Below are 24,618 nucleotides of genomic sequence, written 5' to 3'. Positions count from 1 at the left end.
TGCTGTCTACCTTTGGCTCTGAGTCAGGTATAATAAAGCAAAATCAGCCATTACGAGTAATGCTTTCTAACTTTTGATGTAAGACTCACAAAAGGCGCTTGCTATCCATGACTGGTGTCAGATACAATAAGTATAATTAATTTCTGGAAACACATAGATGAAATTACTTAAATCATGGCTTAATTTGTTTCCAACCCTCCGACTTTCCTGGGCGGAGAGCAGACCACGTGGCCCTTTGCTGCAGGAGACACCTTGAACAAGCTCTTCTCCCAGGTTTGGCTGTAGGAACAGTGACTCTTTCTGGGCCTTTTAAACTTGAAAGTGGAAAACATTGGGCTCTCCATATCCATCTCCTGGGGACTCACTGAAAGCAAGTTTATTTGAGCAGGAGAGGTGACCTTTCTTTTCGTCTCTGATTGTATTTTCACATCTAATAAAGTCAAGAGTGGACTTTGCACCTGCTTCCCTGAGTACAAATTCAATGAGACCACAGTCCTGGAAGTGAATGGCACTGAGTTCTTTCCTCCAAGTTAGTATTGCCAAGGAACTCCTTGCCAGCCTTGGTGAGCTGCCCTGACTTGCTGGGGGTCACATCATGGCTGAGTGTCAGCAGCTGGGTGAGAACCAGCTCTGCTAGGATCTTTTCTACCTCATGGACTTCTCTCAAATACTCCTCCAGGTGAGATTCTTTTTACTATTTCATAGATTCCATGATGGAAAGATTTGGTCAACAAGACCATGAAGTCCTTGCATCTATTTAACTAATATTTATGGAGGGCTTACTATAGGCCAGGCACTTTCTAGGTGCTAGGAATACGATGATGAACAACACATACACAATGCCTGCCCTGGCGAATCTTCCAGTTTACTGGGCCAGCCAGATACTAGAAAGGATAGTTTAATGAATTTTGATGATTGTTGTAAGGGTCAAGTGTAGGGTGCCTGGAACCTCTAACTGAAGGGGCAGGGTTTGGCTGGAGGAAACTGAACTTATCTTAAGTAAAAGGAACAGCATGTGCAAAGGCCCGGAGTTCAGTGAGAGCTTTTTCTCTGCTTACCCTCATGTCCATAGTTACTCTAGACTCCTTCATGGCCACACCCTGCTTCTCTCTCCAGCCTCATCTCTCCTGCCTGCACGCTAAGATACACCTCAGCATTGTTTTTCAATTCTTTGCCCAAGCTTTTCTTTATTTTCATGCCTTTGCACATTCTGTCGCTCTACTGGAAATGTGAATTGCTTCCAGCTCCACTCATGCATTAGGATTCAGCTTTCAGTCTGACCCTCCTGGACTGTGATAGCTAATTCTCCTATAAGATATCATAACACCCTATGTATACTTCCACAGACGTCAATGTACTTGTGTATTTATCTGTGTCCCTTGCTGGCCTGTGAGCCTTCTTTGGGGGTCAGAGGTGTGTCTTATTTGTCTCACTGTGCCTCACACAGTGTGGAACTTGATAGTTACTCCCAATACATGTTTGTTGTATCAACAGATAAAGAAATATAGGTCTCTTGACTCCAGCCCAATTCTCCTTTCTGCCTCCTTCTTTTCCTTTCTGTTGTCTGTTGCTCCATACATCTATCCTTCCTTCTATCCATCCAACAGATATATTTGAGAATCTGCTATGAGCTTGGCCTTGAAGCTGCTCATGGTCCAGCATAAGAGTTGGATGGGCAATTGGATAAAAGATAGTTTAGCAGGGTCCTTGATGTCATAGGAGTTTAAACAAAGGGCTCCAGAGCGTCAAAGGTGGATCCATATGTCTGTCTGGGATAATCTGGGAAGGCTTCACCAAGGTAGTGCTGTCTGAGCTGGGTCTTGAGAGATGAGGGAGATTTGCCCAGTGAGGAGCTGTGGAAAGTAAGAAGTTCAATGTTCACGGAATGGAGGGTGTGTACCTGTGGGGGGTATGGGGAGTGAGGATAGGGAAGGGTGGGTGGCAAGAAGAGAGAGGAGTGAAGGCCCCATGGAAAACACTCTTGCTTGCCTCTATAAGCAATGTGAGTTTTATTGTGTAAGCCCTGGGAACCCTACTGAGGTTTTTCAGCAGGGGAAATCTCCTCTGTTTTGTAGGAAGCTGATGGTACCTCCCTGGGGCCATCCTAAGAGAAATCCAGGAGATAACAAAGGCAGACCCTGCAAGTGGGTTTTCAGTGCTGGTCTGCCATGTGGTCCCCTGTTCCTCAGCTGCCTTCTCTTTCAGCATCCCCTAGTCTGGGGATCACCACAGGAGGAAAGAAGAAAAGGTTAGAGGGGTAACCGGCTCATTTGCAAGTATTTGTCTGTCTCTTTTACCTCTGGAGGAATGGCACTTTTGAAATAATAGTGATTGCCAGCCCTTTATGTTACTTATTAGGCATCCCATTTCCCTTAATAATCCTTACTAGTCAGAGACTTTATTGTTTGGCACTGACTTAAAAATATGCATACCAAGTCTTCCTATTTCAGAGCTGATGAAAGGACTCATTCTTCCTGGACTCCTCTTGTTGTTATAACAACAATGGTAAATCTCTGCTGATTGGAGGAGGCCATTGAACTTGACAGTAACAATTACTGAACAGAATGTTTACATCAGGGTACCCGTGAACCATCCAAGTGCTTCAACTGCATAATTAACAGGACCAGCTAAAATTCTACATCATTGTCATAATATTTACTCTGAAAACTCACAGTTGGACTAAAGTTTCTATCGCAGGCTCTGCTGACATCAAGGAATCTTAAACTGCTTTTTTGACAGGGAGGTTTATGGGGACCATACATCGGCAACCAAAACACAGTTCCTCTTGCAGATGCTCATTGAATTCATGGACTATTAACGACTGATGTTGGATTAGAGATCATCTATTCAGTTGTTTCTAAACTTGGCTGAACCACAGAATCTACTGGGGAGACTTTAGAAATTTGGCAACCAGGACGTTGTCGATATATTTTCTTAAATGCAAAGGTTATTCTTCCAGTTATGAGAACTGCTAATCTCATTTTGAGGATGCTGAGGGCTACAAGATTGAAGTCACTTGGAAGGTTAAACCAACCCAGAAGCCTCCTCGGCCTGTCTGAGTGGAAGAGATGGATACTAGTGACCCCTGGGGAACACTTTTGTTAATAAAATGCTTTTGTTAAAAAAGTCTCAATTTTGACTTCAAGGGAGGCACCTTCACAGTGTTCCTAAGAGTGGATTCTTTGACTGCCCTCATAGAAACTCTCTCGGGTACTTGTTAAGAATGCAGATTCCTGGGATCTCCTGTAGACCCACTGTATCAAAAGCTCTGAGGGTGGGGCCCCAGGAATCTGTATTTAAATCTACCCTTCATGTGTTTCTGATGCACATTAAAGTTGGAGAGCCATTGGGTTTTCTCTCCTTTTGTATCAATTGGCACCTCCCTGTTTGTGGCTGATACTCAGTGCCAGTTGACCTCACGAGAACTGAAATGTGCAAACCAGGAACACGTCCAGTGCTCATTCCTTGTGCCATTTGACGCTGTGGACTGCACACTCTTGAAATGCTCTATCCGGTGATTTCCATGTCCACCCCCCTTTCTCTATATCATCCTCTGTCTTGCTATATCATCCTTGGACTTACCTCTTTCTTGGACTCCTCTTCTTCCCCCGCCCCTCCTGAGCAATCACACATCTCTCTTGATTCCTTTACAATGGCAGTGATGATTTCTGACTGCCTTTCACCAGCCCAGACTCATTCCCTGAGCTTCAGCCCCACCGGTACAACAACTTGTCCCATACCTGCATTTGGATGTCCCACGGTCCCCTCAAATCCACCTGGCTGAATGGAGCTCTTGAACCTCCCTGAACACCTGTTCTCTCTCCACTACTTGAGTTGATGGTGTTGCCATTCATCCACTTACAACCCCAGACTCTTTCCTTTCACTTTACCTCCATCCATGAGCAAACCCTGCTGATTCGGGCTGTTAAATATACCTGAGTCAATTATATCTCAATAAAACTGGAAAAAATATAACAAATCTATTGTCTCTTTTCTCTCCTTTATGCCATTGACTTACCCCAGACCTCCATCATCTCTCACCTGGGACTTATGATATCCTTTCTAAGCTTATCTTCCCACCAGTCTTGTTCTCCCCAATCCGTCAACCACATTGTCTCCAGAGTGATCTTTGAAACATCTGGCCACACCACTCCTTGGGATTAATACCCTTCAGAAACTCTGCATTGCCTTCAGGACTCCTTAGTGTGCTACTCAAGGTCTTCTAAGCTCTGCCTGTTCCTCCACTTAGCGCCTGTTCATCACTTCCCCTCTCTTTCCCTGGGACTTTACATTCTAGCCATTCTGAGTTACTCTGCTCCCTGGAGCCTTGAGGCATTTTCAGAGGAAATTCCCAATACCTGGAACATCTTTCTATCACTCTTTCTTTCTCTCTCCCTTTCTATCTATCCATTGAGTCCCTAAGCATCCTTCTAGATGCAACTCTGTCCCTCTGAAACCTTGGTTGACCCTCTGGCAGGGGTGTGGCCTCCACACTGTTCACCATCCCATCCCGTCCCCACCTCCATCATAAATCTGTGTGTGCAGATTTGTTTGCACGCCTACTACCCCTCCTTGACTAGACCCATCTATTACATCCAGTGCTGAGAATTGTGACTGGTTCTTAGTAGGTCCTTAATTAACACTTCTTGGGTGAATGAATGGATGAATTATTCATAGTGTCTGACTTTTAGAACCATATATCATATAAAAATCTATACTTTTATTTTAGCCGTTCTTCCCATTTATGAAACACATGTCATGAGTTCATGCGCTGGCAGTAGAGTTCATAAAAATAACTATGCATTCTGATTAATTGACTCATATTACCTAATTAATTTACCCATTAAGGGGTCAGCCAGAATCTGGGCATGAAGCAAATATACTGTGGCATGGATCAACATTACAACCGAGTCCCTTAAGAAGCTGATAGGAAGGGGTTTTAAAAAACAACCAAGGTTACTAGGCATTACTTCATCTTTTACAACACATTGGACACTTTTTTTTTAAAACCAAAGGAAACCATATTTCGTCATGGTAAGGAAGAATCATGCTAATAATGGAAAACAAAATTATTCTAACATTTTAGCTAAAATCATAGTGTCAGCTCTAAGTAAAAAGAAGCTTGAGATGCCCAAGTGGGTCTATATTTTCTTGGTCCTTTTGTCCACTGAAGGATGCCTTGAGTGGCTGGAGCCGAGTCCCATCAGCAGGCAGGGAAGTGTTGGGGTGAGACAGGGGTGTGGGATGGAGGAAGCAACACATCAGTGACGCATCCTGGGAAATAATTAGGTTTGAGCACAACACGCTTAGACTACAAAGCTGTGAACATGTATTGACTTGTCCTCTAGGCCAGGCATGGGGTTTTGTGTTTTATATAACCTATGCCATTCAATCCACTCCACCGCCCTATGAAACTACGATGAATTTCTTAATTTTACAGATGTGGGAGCTGTTAATTGATTCTTGGTAGTTCAGGAAGTAGCTGAGGAATTAGAAAACATGCACCTGATCCATTCCCTCGTTAAGATTCAGAAGGGATGGCAGTTAGCTTGCCTGAACTCAACGGGAAGAGACACAGCTCACAATTCCTCTGTCTTCTTGTCTCCCAATAGACTGTCCCTTGATTCTCTCAGAACTCATGCCTCTTGGGTTCCCACCCCTTTCCCAGATGGCACAGGTGGCTGTATTGGGCTGCAGAGCAGCCCAGACTGATACAGCTGCACTCTCTTTGCAGAAGGGCTTGTCAGCTGAAAACATCTCTGTCAAGCTCACGGTGGGAGAATGGAGTGTGGTGTCTGACCTCAAAATGCCCTGTTCCTTCTACTCCTGCTGGCTATGGACATTTGTGACTTTCATGACATCAGAGACTGGTGTTAGAGTAGTAGGGGTGTTAGAATAGTAGGGGACCAGAGCGTCAGTTCCTCTTAATTCCCAGATGAGAACACTGGGTCCCTGGGGGGGTGGGGGGGTGAACTTGCTTGTCCAAAGTCACAACAGTGCGGGTGTGGAAGGTGAGAGTTCCCTAACATGCCAGGGCTCTTGTCCCTGCACTGCCAAGGCTCTACTACATGCCAAGTTCCAGCACCAGCACTCTCCTTCCTCCCTGCCCAGTAGACAGTAGGTATCTTTTTTTTTTTTAATTTTTAAGTTTTATTTTATTTACTTTTTTATACAGTAGGTTCTTATCAGTCATCAATTTTATACACATCAGTGTATACATGTCAATCCCAATCGCGCAATTTATCAAACACCACCATCCTCACCCCCCCGCGGCTTTCCCCCCCTGGTGTCCATATGTTTGTTCTCTACATCTGTGTCTCAACTTCTGCCCTGCAAACTGGTTCATCTGTACCATTTTTCTAGGTTCCACATACATGCATTAATATACGATATTTGTTTTTCTCTTTCTGACTTACTTCACTCTGTATGACAGTCTCTAGATCCATCCACGTCTCAAGAAATGACCCAATTACGTTCCTTTTTATGGCTGAGTAATATTCCATTGTATATATGTACCACATCTTCCTTATCCATTCGTCTGTCGATGGGCATTTAGGTTGCTTCCATGACCTGGCTATTGTAAATAGTGCTGCAATGAACATTGGGGTGCACGTGTCTTTTTGAATTATGGTTTTCTCTGGGTATATGCCCAGTAGTGGGATTGCTGGATCATATGGTAATTCTATTTTTAGTTTTTTAAGGAACCTCCATACTGTCCTCTATAGTGGCTGTATCAATTTACATTCCCACCAACAGTGCAAGAGGGTTCCCTTTTCTCCACACCCTCTCCAGCATTTATTGTTTGTAGATTTTCTGATGATGCCCATTCTAACTGGTGTGAGGTGATACCTCATTGTAGTTTTGATTTGCATTTCTCTAATAATTAGTGATGTTGAGCATCTTTTCACGTGCTTCTTGGCCATCTGTATGTCTTCTTTGGAGAAATGTCTATTTAGGTCTTCTGCCCATTTTCTGATTGGGTTGTTTGTTTCTTTAATATTGAGCTGCATGAGCTGTTTATATATTTTGGAGATTAATCCTTTGTCTGTTGATTCGTTTGCAAATATTTTCTCCCATTCTGAAGCTTGTCTATTCGTCTTGTTAGGGTTTCCTTTGCTGTGCAAAAGCTTTGAAGTTTCATTAGGTCCCATTTGTTTATTTTTGTTTTTATTTCCATTACTCTAGGAGGTGGATCAAAAAAGATCTTGCTGTGATTTATGTCAAAGAGTGTTCTTCCTATGTTTTCTTCTAAGAGTTTTATAGTGTCTGGTCTTACAACAGTAGGTATCATTTTATTAATTGGTGCCTAATTCAGTGATGCTCTTGCAGCACCCCTGGTGTGCACTTTTGCCTTGAAGTTGAGTTGTTTCCTACACTCTCAGGATGAGGTTCTCACAGTCAGGTTCTAAGCCTCTTTCCTATTCATTTCTCCCTCCTCCTAGGTCTTTTGGCCTTTTCCACAACATACCTTCCACACTGCTGCTTTTCAAACACAGATTGTAATTTTTCTCCCTTGCTGAAGCTATTTTCCCCGCCCAAACACCCTCCTCTCCTCTCCTCTCTCTGTGTTTTGATCATTAATAAGAATCATACTACTTTAAAAAAATACTTTATTTTTTATTTATTTTTAATTTCTAAATTTTTATTTGGTTGTGCCACCATGGCTTGTGGGATCTTAGTTCCCTGACCAGGGATCGAACCTTGTCCCTGGAAGTGAAAGCACAGAGTCCTAACCACTGGACGGCCAGGGAATTCCCGAGAATCATACTACTTTTAAGATACCCTCTCCAACCACTTCAGACCACAGGGAATCCTTATGTCAATAGTCATGGCAACTCCATCCTTTGAAACTCAGTATATCCTGGCTAGGCCAGTGTTTTCCAGCGTAATTCCTGGAAGGTGTGTCTCTCAAAAAATACCTTTCTCCCTGTATTCTGTTCCCCCTGAAGAATGGGTCCATGACTAAGTCTGTGAAATGCCAAATGTTTTCTCTGCCTCACGGAGACTCACATTGCATGTCAGCACACTAAGCCTCTGAGAAGTTCTGCATTATAGAAACGGGCTTAGCTTTTTCAACCCTGTACTTCCCAAATTTATGTCCTTGGAACCTTTCATCTATGTGACTCTGTTAGCATCCTATTGAATGCTTTTTGGGGAATGCTCTTCTAGGAAGTTTATGACACACAATTAGAAATTTATAGGACTTATCTTCCCAGTCACACAGTGTAAGTTTCTGTGCTTCTTTATCTCTCCCAAATGACCAATAGAATGTTAATTTATTTCTTTCTTTTTGAGAAGTTTATGTTGTGGCAAGCACTAAGAAAGGTTTGCTTGTTTGCCAGTATGGAGTCCTGGTGCAGAAAAGAATTTTTTTCATGCTGGGATAGAGCAAAGATAAGGAGTGGTCAGCAGGAAAGGTAGAAATTGTCCAGAGATGAGAACAACTTAGACTCTAAAGTTGTCATGAACTGTAAATGAGGTTAGGTTTAGAAAGGCCAAATCTGGGTTCAAGATGGCGGAGTAGAAGGACGTACTCTCACTCCCTCTTGTGAGAGCACCGGAATCACAACTAAGTGCTGAACAGTCATTGACAGGAGGACACTGGAACTCACCAAGAAAGATGCCCCACATCCAAGGACAGGAGAGGAGCTGCAATGAGATGGTAGGAGGGGCACAATCATAATAAAATCAAATCCCATGGCCACTGGGTGGGTGACTCAGAAACTAGAGAACACTTATACCACAGAGGTCCACCCACTGGAGTGGCTTCCCATTCCCACGTCAGGCTTCCCAACCTGGGGGTCTGGCAACGGGAGCAGGAATTCCTAAAGAATCAGACTTTGAAAGCTGGCAGGATTTGATTGAGGATTCGACAAGACTGGAGTAAGTGGAGACTGTAGTCTTGGAGGGCACGCACAAAGTACTGTGCACATTAGGACCCAGGGGAGGGAGCGGTGACCCCATGGGAGACTGAACCGGACCTACCTGCTAGTGTTGGAGGGTCTCCTGCAGAGGTGGGGGGTGGATGTGGCTCACCATGGGGACAAGGACACTGGCAGCAGAAGTTCTGGGAAGTACTCCTTGGCATGAGCCCTCCCAGAGTACTCCATGAGCCCCACCAAAGAGCCAGGTAGGCTCCAGTGTTGGGTCACTTCAGGCCAAAAAACCAAGAGGGAGGGAACCCAGCCCCACCCATCAGCAGACAAGTGGATTAAAGTTTTACTGAACTCTGCCCACCAGAGCAACACTCAGCTCTACCCACCACCAGTCCCTCCCATCAGGAAGCTTGCACAAGCCTCTTAGATAGCCTCATCCACTAGAGGGCAGACAGCAGAAGCAAGAAGAACTACAGTTCTGCAGCCTGTGGAACGAAAACCACATTCACAGAAAGACACACAAAATGAATAGGCAGAGGGCTATGTACCAGATGAAGCAACAAGATAAAACCCCAGAAAAACAACTAAATGAAGTGGAGATAGGCAACCTTCCAGAAAAAGAATTCAGAATAATGATAGTGAAGATGATCCAGGACCTTGGAAAAAGAATGGAGGCAAAGGTTGAGAAGATGCAAGAAATGTTTAACAAAGACCTAGAAGAATGAAAGAACAAACAAACAGAGATGAACAATACAATAACTGAAATGAAAACTACACTAGAAGGAATCAATAGCAGAATAACTGAAGCAGAAGAACGGATAAGTGACCTGGAAGACAGAATGGTGGAATTCACTGCTGTGGAACAGAATAAAGAGAAAAGAATGAAAAGAAATGAAGACAGCCTAAGAGACCTCTGGGACATTAAACGCAACAACATTCACATTATAGGGGTCCCAGAAGGAGGAGACCGAGAGAAAGGACCTGAGAAAATATTTGAAGAGATTATAGTCAAAAACTTCCATAACATGGGAAAGGAAATAGCCACCCACGTCCAGGAAGCGCAGCGAGTCCCAGGCAGGATAAACCCAAGGAGAAACACGCCGACACACATAGTAATCAAATTGGCAAAAATTATAGACAAAGAAAAATTATTAAAAGCAACAAGGGAAAAATGACAAATAATGTACAAAGGAACTCGCATAAGGTTAACAGCTGATTTCTCAGCAGAAACTCTACAAGCCAGAAGGGAGTGGTATGATATATTTAAAGTGATGAAAGGGAAGAACCTACAACCAAGATTACTCTACCCAGCAAGGATCTCATTCATATTTGATGGAGAAATCAAAAGCTTTACAGACAAGCAAAAATGAAGAGAATTCAGCACCACCAAACCAGCTTTACAACAAATACTAAACGAACTTCTCTAGGAAGGAAACACAGGAGAAGAAAAGGACCTACAAAAATAAACCCAAAACACTTAAGAAAATGGTCATAGGAACATACATATAGATAATCACCTTAAATGTGTATGGATTAAATGCTCCAACCAAAAGACACAGACTAACTGAATGGATACAAATACAAGACCCATATATATATGCTGTCTACAAGAGATGCAATGCAGACCTAGGGACACATAAAGACTGAAAGTGAGGGGATGGAAAAAGATATTCTATGCAAATGGAAATCAATAGAAAGCTGGAGTAGCAATACTCATGTCAGATAAAATAGACTTTAAAGTTAAGAATGTTACAAGAGACAAGGAGGACACTACATAATGATCAAGGGATCAATCCAAGAAGATATAACAATTATAAATATATATGCACCCAACATAGGAGCACCTCAATACATAAGGCAAATGCTAACAGCTATAAAAGAGGAAATCAAGAGTAACACAATAATAGTGGGAGACTTTAACACCTCACTTACACCAAATGGACAGATCATCCAGACAGAAAATTAATAAGGAAACACAAGCTCTAAATGAAACAATAGACCAGATAGATTTAATTGATATTTATAGGACATTCCATCTGAAAACAGCAGATTACACTTTCTTCTCAAGTGCACATGGAACATTCTCCAGGATAGATCACATCTTGGGTCACAAATCAAGCCTCAGAAAATTTAAGAAAACTGAAATCATATCAAGCATCTTTTCTGACCACAACACTATGACATTAGAAATAAATTACAGGGGAAAAAACATAAAAAACACAAACACATGGAGGCTAAACAATACATTACTAAATAACCAAGAGATCACTGAAGAAATCAAAGAGGAAATCAGAAAATACCTAGAGACAAATTACAATGAAAACACGACGATCAAAAACCTATGGGATGCAGCAAAAGCAGTTCTAAGAGGGAAGTTCATAGCAATACAATCCTACCTCAAGAAAGAAGAAAAATCTCAAATAACAACCTAACCTCACACCTAAAGGATCTAGAGAAAGAAGAACAAACAAAACCCAAAGTTAGTAGAAGGAAAGAAATTATAAAGATCAGAGCAGAAATAAATGAAATAGAAACAAAGAAAACAATAGCAAAGATCAATAAAACTAAAAGCTGGTTCTTTGAGAAGATAAACAAAACTGATAAACCTTTAGCCAGCCTCATCAAGAAAAAGAGGGAGAGGACTCAAATCAATAAAATTAGAAATGAAAAAGGAGAAGTTACAATGGACACCGCAGAAATACAAAGCATCCTAAGAGACTACTACAAGCAACTCTATGCCAATAGAATGGACAACCTGGAGGAAATGGACAAATTCTTAGAAAGGTATAACCTTCCAAGACTGAACCAGGAAGAAATAGAAAATATGAAAATAATAATACTACAACTTCCAATTGTAGTAGTATTGGAAGTATTCTAATTGGAATACTACTTCCAATCAGAAGTAATGAAATTGAAACTGTGAATAAAAATCTTCCAACAAACAAAAATCCAGGACCAGATGGCTTTACAGGTGAATTCTATCAAATATTTAGAGAAGAGCTAACACCTATCCTTCTCAAACTCTTCCAAAAAATTGCAGAGGAAAGAAGACTCTCAAACTCATTCTACGAGGCCATCATCACCCTGATACCAAAACCAGACAAAGATACTACAAAAAAAGAAATTACAGACCAATATCACTGATGAATGTAGATGCAAAAATCCTCAACAAAATACTAGCAAACAGAATCCAACAACTCATTAAAAGGACCACACACCATGATCAAGTGGGATTTATCCCAGGGATGCAAGGTTTCTTCAATATACACAAATCAATCAATGTGATACACCATATTAACAAATTGAAGAATAAAAACCATATGATCATCTCAATAGGTGTAGAAAAAGCTTTTGACAAAATTCAACACCCATTTATGATAAAAACTCTCCAGAACGTGGCCATAGAGGGAACCTACCTCAACATCACAAAGGCCATATATGACAAACCCACAGCAAACATCATTCTCAATGGTGAAAAACTGAAACCATTTCCTCTAAGATCAGGAGCAAGACAGGATGTCCACTCTTGCCACTCTTATTCAATGTAGTTTTGGAAGTCCTAGCCACGACAATCAAAGAAGAAAAAGAAATAAAAGGAATAGAAATTGGAAAAGAAGAAGGAAAACTGTCACTGTTTGCAGATGACATGATACTATACATAGAGAATCCCAAAGATGCCACGAGAAAACTACTAGAGCTAATCAGTGAATTTGGTAAAGTGGCAGGATACAAAATTAACGCACAGAAATCTCTTGCATTCCTATACACTAACAATGAAAGATCAGAAAGAGAAATTAAGGAAACAATCCCATTCACCATTTCAACAAAAAGAATAAAATACCTAAGAATAAACCTACCTAAGGAGATTAAAGACCTGTACTCAGAAATCTATAAGACACTGATGAAAGAAATCAAAGATGACACAAACAGATGGAGAGATATACCATGTTCTTGGATTGGAAGAATCAATATTGTGAAAATGACTCTGCTACCCAAAGCAGTCTACAGATTCAATGCAATCCCTATCAAATTACCAATGGCATTTTTTACAGAACTAGAACAAAAATCTTAAAATTTGTATGGAGACACAAAATACCCCAAATAACCAAAGCAATCTTGAGGGAAAAAATGGAGCTGGAGGAATCAAGACTCCCTGATTTCAGACAATACTACATAGCTACAGTAATCAAGACAATATGGCACTGGCACAAAAACAGAAATATAGATCAATGGAACAGGATAGAAAGACCAGAGATAAACCCATGCACCTATGGTCAACTAATCTATGACAAAGGAGACAAGGATATACAATGGAGAAAAGACAGTCTTCCATAAGTGGTGCCGGGAAAATTGAACAGCTACATGGAAAGAATGAACTTAGAACACTCCCTAACACCATACACAAAAACAAACTCAAAATGGATTAAAGACCTAAATTTAAGACTGGACACTATAAAACTCTTAGAGGAAAACATAGGAAGAACATTCTTTGACATAAATCTCAGCAAGATCTTTTTTGATCCACCTCCTAGAATAATGGAAATAAAAACAAAAATAAACAAATGGGACCTAATGAAACTTCAAAGCTTTTGCACAGCAAAGGAAACCATAAACAAGATGAAAGACAACCCTCAGAATGGGAGAAAATATTTACAAGTGAATCAATGGACAAAGGATTAATCTCCAAAATATATAAAGAGCTCATGCAGCTCAATATTAAAGAAACAAACAACCCAATCAGAAAATGGGCTGAAGACCTAAATAGACAGTTCTCTGAAGAAGACATACAGATGGCCAAGAAGCACATGAAAAGCTGCTCAACATCACTAATTATTAGAGAAATGCAAATCAAAACTACAATGAGGTATCACCTCACACCGGTTAGAATGGGTATCATCAGAAAATCTACAAACAACAAATACTGGAGAGGGTGTAGAGAAAAGGGAACCCTCTTGCACTGTTGGTGGGAATGTAAATTGATACAGCTACTATGGAGAACAGTATGGAGGTTCCTTAAAAAACTAAAAATAGAATTACCATATGACCCAGCAATCGCACTCCTGGGCATATACCCAGAGACAACCGTAATTCAAAAAGACACATGCACCCCAGTGTTCATTGCAGCACTGTTTACAATAACCAGGTCATGGAAGCAACCTATATGCCCATCGACATACGAATGGATAAGGAAGATGTGGCACACATATACAATGCAATGTTACTCAGCCATAAAAAGGAACGAAATTGGGTCATTTGTAGAGCCGTGGATGGACATAGACACTGTCATACAGAGTGAAGTAAGTCAGAAAGAGAAAAACAAATATCATATATTAACGCATATATGTGGAATCTAGAAAAATGGTACAGATGAAACAGTTTGCAAGGCAGAAATAGAGACACAGATATAGAGAACAAACGTATGGGCACCAAGGGGGGAAGTGAAGGGGGGTGGTGGTGGTGGGATGAATTGGGAGATTGGGATTGACATATATACACTAATATGTATAAAATAGATAATAAGAACCTGCTGTATAAAAAATAAATAAATAAAATTCAGAGAATAAAAAGAGAAAGGCCAAATCTACTGTCAGAAAATCTCAGTGGAAAAGTTGGAATTTGAGAAACCCTCATCCAAAGAAAGGCAAATAGCTGTGATGTAAGGAAACCTCTCCAAGCCCTGGAGAGTGAAAAATAAATTTAAAGATGAAGAGAGAGAGAAAAATGGAACAGAATGCATGGTTATAAAACACTCATTTTAGTTCAGTTTCAAAACTTTCCTGGGATGTGCTCCCAGATCCTCATTCTGCTACCAGGAGCTAAGCTCTAGTTATTAAGGCTCTGTTGTTGCCAAAATTTCCTTCTTTTACACTTTTTTTTTGCTTCATTTTTCAGTAATGACCTTGCATAACCCTATATCTTTATCTGTTCAGTTCAAGTCGGTTCAACAGTTATTTATTGAGCACCTTCTGTGTGCCAGGCTATGCTGGGGCTACAAAAATAAATAAGACAGTCTTTTTGCTTGTGTCTATTTTAGCCAGGGGGTAGGGAGAGGGAATATTAGACACAATGACAGGTAATTTCAATATGGTACCAAGACAGAGTAAGCACAGGGAGACACCTGACCGAGCCTGGGGTCTCCAGTGAATAGTTCCACAGGGCCGACCAGGAGTACAGTGTTGAATGCCCATGAGACTTTTAAGCTAAAAATGTTCTCATTTCTTCTAAAATTAGAAGGAAAAAAAGAATATGATCCAGCCTGGATTTTATTTGTCTTTATACCGATACACTTGCAAAGTAGTTTTGAATACATTTTATGGAGGAGAGGCCCACAGGGCAAAAGTGCCCAGGGTACTGTATTGGTTTCCTAGGGCTTCTGGAGCAAAGGACCACAGACTGGGTGACTTAAACAGTAGAAATGTATTGTCTCACAGTTCTGGAGGCCAGAAGTTCAAGATCAAGGTGTTGGCAGGGTTGGTTCCTCCTAAGGGTTGTTCCAGGCCTCTCTGCCAGGTTCTGCTACTCTTGTTTTATAAGGACACCAGTCATATTGGATTAGAGGCCCACCACATGCCAATATGACCACATTTTAACTGAACTAAGTACATCTGCAACGAGCCTACTTTCAAATAAGATCACATTCTGAGGTCCTGGGGGTTGGGATTTCAATATATGAATTTGGTGTCTGTTGGGGGGCACATAGTTCAACCCATAATAGTGTGCTTGAGGTGGACAAAGGAGTCACATGGCTTACTGTGGTTACAGGTCCCCTCTCCTCCATCCCAAAGAAATAAAACAAATACGTTCTTAAGTTCTTCCGGTAGGTCACGAGACCACTGTGGAAAATTAAGTTGCAGACTTGACTGGAACATTTTATTTATTGACCTAACTTGTAATTTAAGAGGGCCAGGTTTAACAATCTTAAAAACAAATCTTTACCCTCGAAAGAGCTGACCATGAAATCTTTAGAAAGTTAAGCCTTCTGGTTGAACTCAACTCAAGTTTTCTGTAGAAAACTCCCCTGCGTGCGCCATCCCCAGTGGGCCTGGCCTCAGTGGGTCCCAGGTTGTCCAGGGCAGAACTCTCCAGGTTTCACTGCTGGGAGCTGTTTTTTTCCCCATTTCTTAGGGACAGGCTGTGAGCCAGAGAACTGATGCCAGGAAGTGGTGATGAGGATTTTGAACAAATGTTACTCCTCTGGTTCCCACCCTCATGTCCTCAGGGTCGGGGTCTAAAAGGGGCCAGAGCATATTTCTCACAGGTTCTGCGTGCTATTTTGGGGAAAGGGCCAGGCAGTCACCCAGGCACGAATCTGGCACAAGCCCCCCAGAGCCTGTTTTGAATCTGCTTTTCAATTCTGCCTTTAGCCCAGAGAGTCCAGGGGACGTTGTCTCCCTCTGCCCTCGCTGTGCAGGCCTGCTTAGCCGGTGGTGGTTTGAGACAAGCGAACCCTACTTCTCACTCCCGCCCCGCCAACTCTGCAAATGCTTCTGGGTGTCTGGTCCTCATTAGGGTTGGCTGAGTTGACAGTTTACAGCTTCACCCTGCAGTGCCACCTCACCTGTGGTTGACCAGATGCCTCCATCTTCACTTTTGAAGAAAAGGCCACAGGGCACTGCTCAGGCAGTTGCCAGAGCTTGTCCTCTGGGCTCACAGGCCATGCAGCTCAGCTGCAGCTGTCACCACCTTCCCGTCCGGGAGCCCAGCTCACCACAGCCTCTCCTTGCCCGGGGTTTTGCCAAACTCCCTGGACGGCAGCCATCTTGGGTTTTCTCCTGGAGCCCATGGACTGTCTGGGTTCTCTCACAGGTTGTAAGAGAAACAAACTGAAAATGTGCTAAGTCCTTCATCACCTCCTTCTTTTTCCAGCCTCTCATTTGAAGCTCTGTGTGTATTCCCAGACTTGCACTTCTTAGTATTTTTCATAAAAATAACTCTGTTTGGCAGCTCCGGGTAAACATCTTAGCTTTAAAGCCTTTACAATTAGACCTCTTATTGCAACTGGAATGGAGCAGCTGTAATTAAGAAAAATACACAGAATAAAGGTTTGAAAGTGTGTCCTTTGTTTCTGGAGCATCTGAGCTGTTTTGCTGTTAACAGGAGGAAATATTTAGAAAAATCCAGGGCATTTCCAAACATCTGACTGCTCAGCTGGGTAAAAATATAATCTAAGTATTTCCTTTCAAATTTGCATCACTTTATGATTAGTCAGGGCTTTTGAAGTATGAATTTCCTTTTCTGAAATGTTTTCTATTACAGCTGTGTCTTTTTATATTTGGTGACCCAATTATACAACTCTTCAGCATGGAAAAATTCACGTTATTAGTTTAAAAATATATTGTTGCGCCTCAATAACAGGTTTTGTAAGATTATGTTTTATAAACTTTTATAAAGTTTATTTTTGTTGTTTTGTTCTAGGGTGTAAGAAAAGGAGGTTCTGGGGGGTGGTGTTTAAGGAGTCTTTTGAGGTAGGACAGAGGTAGAAACCAGAAAGGTGGTGAAGATCCCTTTTGAATGTACCCTTTTTATCCATTCATTATTGTAAGGGAGAAAGTTGGCATTGGATTGAAACATTCCTGATTATTTGAACCAGAGCATGTCTGGCTGTGGGACTTCTTCATCTTGGATGATTTAGAGCTCTTCTCATTTTCCTTTACCCGAAGGTACAACCATGAGTCTACAATCATCTGTTTGCTCCTAGTATCTTTTAACAGTGAACTCTTAAAAAGATTGTTGAGTTTATTTCATTACTTAGACACGTTCCAAGAGTTCTGGAAAAACATGGCCTCAGAGAGAATATAATCTGGAGATTAACATTCTTTAGAATTTGCCTCTCAGGAGATACTTTAGCACACAGATTCTTTAAAAATGCATTATTTATAGCTCCAATATTTTCTTTATAATTTGTTCCAACTAGTTCATCATCATTGAAACAAGGATTATACTCCCCTTTTTAAGGCCAAGCTGTTCGCTTCCAAGTGAGAATTTAAAGAAAATTCAGTGTTTGATTTTTTTCCCCCTTATCTTTTCTGGGAGTAGATATATTGTGTGAGTGGTCCACACACCTGCCAAAGTCAACTTTTAAAATAGACATAACGTAAGCCCGGCACACAACTCAGCCTTGTTCTCTGGGTGGAGCTCCGTCTCAGAGGGTTCGGTTCTATAGGATTGGTTTGCCAGCCATGAAGCCTGCAGAGAAAATGCAAGAAAGGAAAATGATTGCCTTTTGTTTGGAGCCACCTCATCCATCAGTGGCATTATTTGGTGCAACTTGATAGAAGCATCAGGACCTTTCCCCACTGCAAATGCAGTTCAAAAATGGCACTTGTCTTGTATGTGGTGGGGACACTCTGTGTGATGTCCAGGGCTACGGTGGTGTTGCTGGTCTCTTATGGCCCCGTGAGACTGATCTGCTTCTCTTGAAACAAGCCAGGGGCTCACTTAACACAGGGTCCTCCCTGTGATTCTTCCAAGGGTTCTTGCCATCATTGTCAGGGATTTTAAGGCACTGGGAAGGGAAAAGTCAGCTGCGACCAATACACACCCTTGAGATGGTGCTATTGGGGACCTCTAGGCTGTGGATTGATACCAGAAGCCAAAACAAATGATCTATAGTGCAGAGGATCAGCATCTGAAATTTGGAGACTGACTCATTGCCTGTATTTTAGGAAATGAAAAGAAAAATTAAAAAAAATTCTCAACCTTCAAATGAAGAGTGGTTGAATGATCCACAATATGTATCTGCAGGCAATTTTTTAAAAAAGAAGGAAATATTTCAGCCTTCAGTGGTCCTTGAATAACTAACAGAACTCAGCAGTGTTAGAGCTTGTAATGGGTAGAATTGTGCCCGCCCCCCCCACCAAAGAAACGTTTAAGCCTTATACTGTGAATGGAGCCTTATCTGGAAATAGAGTCTTTGCAGATGTCAAGTTATGGATGGTAGGATGAGACCATCCTGAATTTAGGCTGAGCCTTAAATTCAATGGCTGTTGTCCTTATAAGAGAAAGGAGTAGGAGTTTTGAGACACAGAGACACACAGAGGGATGAAGGCCATATAAAGATGGAGGCAGAGATTAAAGTGATGCAGCTACAAGTGAAGGAACACCCAGGGGTGCTGGCAACCACCAGCATTTAGGAGAGAGGCATGGAAAAGATTCTTCCTCAGAGCCTCCAAGAAAGAGCCACATCTGCTGACATTTTGATTTTCAGCTTCTGGCCTCTGGAATCAGGAGAGAATAGATTTCTGTTTTAAATTACCTAGTTTTGGGGCAATTTGTGGCAGCTGCAGCCTTAGGAAACAAATACAGAACTCTATGGGGTTTTGAGACATCTGATCCAGAGAGCCTCATTTTATTTTGGGGAGGCCCAATGGCTTGCCCCAGTTTGCATGGTAGATGTGCAGCTGAGCTTAGACGAGAATACTTGAGCACAGACCCTAAGTTGAGTGTTCCCCCGTACCCACTCATGACCTTTTATAGCACACCCAGTATGTGCGGAGCACGGGGTCGGGTTCCAGAGGGAGTACAAAGGTAAGTCACATCAGCTTTGCTATTCAGGAGCTTCAAAGAAGTCACATATTCAAAAGACTATGATATGGGGTGCTCTGTGGTGTCATTAGAAGTTATAACTCTAAAAATGCCGGACGACTATGTGTGATTGGTCAGAAAAGGCTCATTTTGGAATGGGACATTGTGGTTGGGCTTTAAAAGATGAGATTTCAGCATGGAGAGGTGGAGGAGAGAAGAGGGGCCAGGAGAAGAGATGGCGGTAGGATGGTGTATGCTCACTTTCAACTTTGTGAGTGCTCTCGAGATGGTGGAAGATGAGCCAATTGCTGTAGAGCTATGGGGGCAGCACCCAGGCACAGAGCTGCTGTGAGGTCATCCTGCTCAGCCATGGAGAGGACATTGCCACCCTAGTGAGCCTGGGGGTCAGAGCATTGAGCCAAAGAGGATCATTCTCGAGCTTTAAGGTTTAATGTTTCTCCACTAGGTTCTGGACTTTCCTGGGACCTGACACTCCTTCCTTCTTGCTTATTTCTTCTCTTGGAATGGGAATGTCTACCCCATGCCTTTCCCACTGTTGTATTTTGGAAGCACACAACTTGTCTGGTTTCACAGGTTCACAGCTGAAGGAGAATTTGCCTCAGTGAATCCTACCTCGAGTCTCACCCATATCTGATTTAGATGGTGTTTAGATGAGACTTTAGACTTTTGAGTTGATGCTGGAAGGAGTTAAGACTTCGGGGACTGTTGGGATGGAATGTATGTATTTTGCATGTGAGAAGAACATGAGTTTTGGGGGGCCAGGGGTAGAATGCAACGTATTAAATGTTTTTGTCTCCTCCACCCTCCAATTCATATGTTGAAATCCTGACTCCCAATATGATGGTATTAGAAGGTGGAGCCTTTGGGAGGTATTTAGGGTTAGATGAGGTCATGAAGGTGGAACCCTCATGAATGGGATTAGTGTCCTTGTTGAAAGGATGCCAGAGACCCCCCCCCCCCACCGCTTCCCATTGTGTGAGGACACAGGTAGAAGACAGTTGTCTGTGAACCAAGAAGTGGACCTCCCCAGACACCAACACCAAATCTGCCAGAGCCTTGATCTTGGACTTCTCACCTTTCAGAGCTGTGAGAAATAAAGTTCTGTATTTGTTTATAAGCCACCATGTCTGTGGTATTCTGTTATAGCAACCTGAATAGACTAAGACAGCTGCTAAAGGAACATAGAACCAAATGGGAAGAAGAGTAAACTCTGCTGATTGCCTTTGCTTCCTACTTCTTTCCACATGGAATCTGGGTTCTGATCAGGTGTCTGCTCTCTCTTCAGCACAGTCATGCGCCTCTGGGGAAGCTGACCCTACATCCAGGTGTGAGAGGTGGTCCAACAGGCAACACCAGTAGTGACACTCCCCTCACCTGTGATTAGCTGAGCGATGGACATGTGAACTAATTCTGGCCAATGAAATGTAAGGGAGGTTCTAGTGGTGGGGGGCAGGGAAGGAGGGGATGTTTCTGCAAAAGTCCCTTCTCACCTGAGAGAAAGTATGGGAAGAAAAACTCCCTTTTCCTCTGGACTTTGGTGTGTCTGGATGTGGTGTCTAGAACTGTGGCAGACATCGTGCTACTGGCCTAAAGATGAAGCCAACGCTAGGGATGGCAAAGAAACAAGAAGGAAGAAACAGGGTGGTTGATGACAGCATGACACCAATGAGCCCATACCCTACCTTCATGTTTCCTGTTAAATGTGTGAATACATTTCCTTACTGTTTCTGCCAGTGGGAATCAGTGTTCCTGCCATGTGTTGCTGAAAGCATGGCAGGCCTTCCTAGAGGAAGTGACATCTGAAAGATGCTTAGGAGTTAGACGGGAGAAAAGGGCAGAGAGAACAGCTTTCATGCAGGATTTAAGGGGAGAGACTATCACCCCTGTATTTGAGACACTGAAAAATGTAGTCTGTCTGGCACAGAGAATGGGAGTGGTGGTGAATTCTCACTGGAGAATGTGGCGGTGGAGATGAGAAAGAAGGAGGAGGAATAGAGAGGAATAGAGAAATAAGAGCCAGAGTAGAAACAGTACAGAAGTTTACAAGAATTCATGTGGGAGAGCCCAAGGGAGGTATTATTTAGGAGAATACTAAATTGGTTCTGTTGAGATAGGAGGAGATTCCTGCATCAGGCGGTGGCAATGGTAATGAAAACCATGGGCAGATGGAAAAGACACCAGGGAGGTAGAATCCATGGTATTTGGCAGTAGATGAGCTCTGGGGGTGGCGGGGTGGCGGGGTGGCTGGGGGTGGGGTGGGGTGGGAGATGGAGACAGCAGAGCCCATGCCAAGAATCTCATGTGAGTGACTCAGAAGATGCACTTATCATGAAAGGCCAGTTGGGAAGGAGACTGGGTTGGAGAGGGCTGAGGTGGAGAGGAGGACGATTGCAGCCATCAGTTTTGGGTTTTCTGAGTGCAAAGTGCTTAGACGCACACCAGACACAGAGGTGGGAGGAGCATCTTGGCGGATGGCGATGGACGAAGCGCAGCCGCTGTCAGCGGGGATCCTAGCCTGGGCAAGGCCTAGCGTTGGGAGGGTGGCCCTTGAGCTCAGAGCTCTTTGGAATATCCACAGGACTGAGTGGGGCCTCCGTTGTCTCTCAGCTCCCCGATGGGGACTGGTGACAGATGAGTCTGGGGTTCTGACTCTGGCGCTCTCTACAGCGTCTGGTCACTCTCAGTCCTGCTTCTGCCCTTGTCCAGCGTCTGGGTGGCACACTGGGACCCTCCTTTGTTCTCGCGGTAGCAGTTTATACCAGGGACTAGGCTTAGCTTGTGAATTCCAAAGTACCCGAATCTTGGGCATCGAAAGACTTGGTTTTCAAGACTATTGTCCCTGCTCTGTTAAGATGTAGAGTTCTCTGAAAGTTGCATTCTTTTTGTCTCTACATTCTGCAGGACTGGTCTTCTCTGGTTGCCCAGTTTTTGTTTTTGTTTTTTTTTAGGTTATTTTTTATGGTTTTTAAAAAAATTTTTATTTATTTAATTTTATTTTTGGCTGTGTTGGGTCTTCGTTGCTGCACGCAGGCTTTTCTCTAGTTGCGGCGAGCAGGGGCTACTCTTCGTTGAGGTGCGAGGGCTTCTCATGTGGTGGCTTCTCTTGTTGCGGAGCATGGGCTCTAGGCACGCAGGCTCAGTAGTTGTGGCCCGTGGGCTTCAGTAGTTGTGGCTCACGGCTCTAGAGTGAAGGCTCAGTAGTTGTGGTGCACGGGCTTAGTTGCTCCATGTGGTTGCCCAGTTTTAATAGACAGAAAGCCAGAGTTAATATATCAAACTGTTATCTCAGCACAGGTAGTAGCCACAGAAAGATGGAAAGAGTAGAAATGTGTCCTGCTACGGTGAGACATAAGGAACAAACTGGGTTAATCAGAGCCTGCAATGCAGAAATCCACTCAGCCCACATGAAACCCACAGGGATGGAGACGGAGCTCCTCCAGGTCCCCCATCTGACTATCCAAGCCTTCAGTTTCGGCTTGAAGGCAGGAAAAGGGTAGCACCCTAAGCTTCTTGGCTGCTTTTCTTGCCTCAAGGCATACAGGATGGACAAGTTGGGGGTACAGGTGGTTTGGGGCCAACATCCCAAATGGAGTGCTGACGCCTGCTCCCTGGTTCTGGGAAGATGCAGAGGAAATCCTTTGGCACCAAGCAGGCAAATACACACCCAAACAAAACAACACGAAAAACCCCACACCGAAAACTTTCCACTTGCAAACATGTTTTTGTCACTGCCAAAGGTTTAGGATTGCAACATGCAGGCATCTTTGGCCCCAAACCCGAGGACTCTGAAGTCTTCCCAAAGCACCTAAAATAAAAAATTCCTTTTGGCAAAAACAGTATGTTTGTAAACCGAAAGTCTTTATTTTTGAGAAACTCAATTCCCCCTTAGATGTAGAATATTCAGAATAAAGCCCCTGTGGCTATTTTCCATCTGCTTTTCCTGCTCCAGATTGTCACTGGCAGGTAGAAAATATCTCTAGTTTGTGTGTGTTTGTGTGTGTTTGTGTGTGTGTGGTTTTCATTAACTGGGTGTGTGTTTGGAATTTGTGCTTGTTGGCCAATCGCTGATTGCCTTCTGATGCTTCTTGAGAGAAAGCTTTGCCGATGAGGTGCTGGATTCTTCCAGGCTCCGGGTTTCTTGTGCCCTAGAAGCATGAAGCTGGGAACTCCCCAGAGACAAGAACCTCCTTGATTCTTGTCAGGAATTCTACCCCACCCATCTAAACATAGAACCTGTTACAAAGCGCAGATCTGCAGTGGGAGTAGCTTGTTTTCTTGCTTCTTTTTAGAACAACTTCACTGCTAAGAATGAGCTCTGTTTTCCCTTCCCAGGAGTCCAGGTGGCATCTTTTTTCTCCCCCTTCTCACTATTAAATCCTGTTCACACAGAAGGCTCTGATAACCTTCTCACTTTAAAGGGTGGCCTGAGGTCTCTAACTAAATCTTATAAACAACTCTCACCAAATATTCAAAATTTAAAACACCCTGGTCTAAAATCCTAAGACAAAAGATAAAATTTTTTATTTGTGGTATTTCTGGTATTGGCCACAGAAGGTAAAATTCAAATAACATAAAATTAACCATTTCAGAAATTCAGTGGCATTTAGTGCATTCACAGTGTTGTGTAATGAGCCCTTCTATCGAGTTCCAGAACATTTTCGTCACTCCAAAGTAAAATCCTTTACCCATTAAGCAGTTTTCCCTCCTTCCTCCCCACTCCTCCCCGACTCCCCAGCTCCTGGAAACCACCAATTTGCTTTCTATCTCTGTGGAGTCCCCTGTGCCGCATATGTCATAGCAATGGAAGCATACAATATACGCCCTTTGTGTCTGGCTTCTTTCAATTAACATCATATTTTCGAGGTTCACATTAGGAGAATATTTGTCCCTGAAATGAATCCTGCTGAAGAGCTATTTAAAGTTGAGTATGAGCATGAAAGAAGCTGTGGGATGAACCCTGATGCTTGCAGAGTGCTGGAAAGAAAGCTTGTCAGAGGCTGGGTAGGCCAGACTCCGCCCACAGAGCTACCCCTCTGTCTTCCAACTGTTTTACACTGGTTCTGGACCTGGATGATGACTCCTGGGGCCCTGACATCATCTCCTGCTCATGGCCCTTCTTCCTGGACCTGCTTCTCACATAGCGAACTGATTCCTATTGTGTAAGTTCAGTACCTTGCTGCCTTGCTTCTGTCTGTCT

At 42.9% G+C, this 24,618-nt stretch overlaps 1 protein-coding gene across 29 annotated transcripts in view; it reads left to right on the top strand.

The window, feature by feature from the left end:
• Positions 1-24,618, top strand: part of SETD4 (SET domain containing 4) — a 459,131-nt gene that overhangs the window by 189,027 nt on the left and 245,486 nt on the right. The window lies entirely within an intron of this gene.

Source organism: Balaenoptera ricei, chromosome 4 (genome assembly GCF_028023285.1).
Source record: "Balaenoptera ricei isolate mBalRic1 chromosome 4, mBalRic1.hap2, whole genome shotgun sequence".
Taxonomy (NCBI): Eukaryota; Metazoa; Chordata; class Mammalia; order Artiodactyla; family Balaenopteridae; genus Balaenoptera; species Balaenoptera ricei.
Note: the sequence above shows the minus strand (reverse complement) of the source record. Positions and strands in the feature narration are given on the sequence as shown.